This window comes from Oncorhynchus masou, chromosome 32, assembly GCF_036934945.1.
Source record: "Oncorhynchus masou masou isolate Uvic2021 chromosome 32, UVic_Omas_1.1, whole genome shotgun sequence".
Taxonomy (NCBI): Eukaryota; Metazoa; Chordata; class Actinopteri; order Salmoniformes; family Salmonidae; genus Oncorhynchus; species Oncorhynchus masou.
The window spans coordinates 59,554,899-59,556,764 of record NC_088243.1 but is presented as its reverse complement, the minus strand read 5'-3'; positions in this window follow the sequence as shown (position 1 = coordinate 59,556,764).

Genomic DNA, 1,866 nt, shown 5'->3' with positions numbered 1-1,866 from the left:
TGTAAAGTGTACCCATGGAGAGACAGTCATTATGGGAAAATAAAAGGCATTTGTCCTTTCAGCAAATGTCCTAGAACTACGAGCTGTATGTGGGTCTGATATAACTTCGGAACCCAGAACCATTTCCTGTCTGCGCTGGCCATGTAAGTTCTACTCGTTCTAACACAGGCAAGAGTGGAGGACGCGTGTCCATGTGAGATTCGGAGAAATCTGTTGATATTATCGGCCTGTGTGTTTGCGTCCTGTGGTGGTGCATAAGTACAAGTTAGTCATTCAAAAATGAGCCAACACATACCTCTGTATCCCCTGACAGCAGGTATGTGTCAGTGACCCCCTGGCTGACCGTAGAGGCAAATGTGTACTGGTCTCCCCTCCTGGACTGATAAGATCCCCGGTCAGACTGGCTCCGGTGGAACTCTCATGATGTCATCACAGGACATCCTCAGGGGATTCTGGGACTTTTAACAGAACGTCAACATAGTGATCCTGTCTGCTAATCTATAAACCCAAAAGCCTTTGTCCACTACAGTAGGTTAGTTTAAAGCCAGGAACAAGATGACAGTGTGTCTGTGATTCCTTTCAAATCATTCTAATCCAACTTCTACTACTAATAGTAATAAGGCTGTGACCATGGAGCTGACTTTTCCCTGACCTTTTTTTCCCGAGTGCATGTGTTTCTTCACCTCTACGTTAGGCATATATTTTTCTGGTCTCCTTCCCTTCACATTTCTCGCTGCCAGGTGGAAATGATAATTCACAACTGGCAGTGTTTTACTGGTGAAACGTCCATGCAGCGTCTGCATACCAACTATTTGATCTCAAAGCAGTTTCATTGGGATATACGCTTAGATCTTCTTTAGTTATACTATACAGTGTGGTTTCGTAGTAGCCTACAGAACCAACCTTTTTATTTTGCCTAGCGGAATGACCTGTTGAGTTTTAGCCACATGAGAGGAAAATGTGGTGGTGTTTGTTGTCTTACAGTAACGCAATGCTATTATATTAGTTTATTTTATGTAGAGTACTATCCTCATGGGATCTTGCAGACATTGATTCATCATTCATCTATCTTTATTAAACAAGCACCATTCACAAGAGTTCTCTAAAAGTAGAGCACGGAGAGCACATAAGGAGAGAATTAACACATGCGCAGGAGCTTGGGGACCTTTAACGTTAGAAAAAAAAGGTCTGGGAAAAGTTGGATCCTCAGCCACTCCATAATAATAACACCCTGAATGTATAATGCACAGTGAGTGCGTTAAAATAAATAAAATTAAAAAACACAAAATAAGGGCACAAGTAGACATGGTACCTGAAACAAAGAACAAAGAGACAAACAACAAAAAGCAGAGCTGACGCGACAAACACAACAAGGAACACGTCTACAGTGAGCGTCAAAATTATTGGGACAGTGACACATATTTTGTTGTTTTGGCTCTGTACTCCAGCACTTTGGATTTGAAATGATACAATGGACCTGTGAGGGTTAGAGCCTCGGTTTTGCGGCTATTAAGTTGAAGGGAGTTTTTCTTCATCCAAGCTCTTATCTCCTTAAAGCAGGTGTTTCGACGAGCACTGGCAGCAGAGAGACTTGGGGCAGTTTTCACCAGCGGCGATCAGGGTGGTTTAAGATGAGGGAGGATGATACACATTTTTGATATATTTTGTATTATGGGCATGGCCTTATTTCTATTACAGCATATTGGGTGACTGTCATTTATATTACATTCACCCAGCTCAATGTAACATCAATAAGTTTAGGCTACTACATGATACTCTAGTTTTCCCTATACCCTTTGTGAGGTTGCTACAACCTAGCCTATGAATGACATTTTTTCAACGTAGGTGCACAGGTCGAGATACATT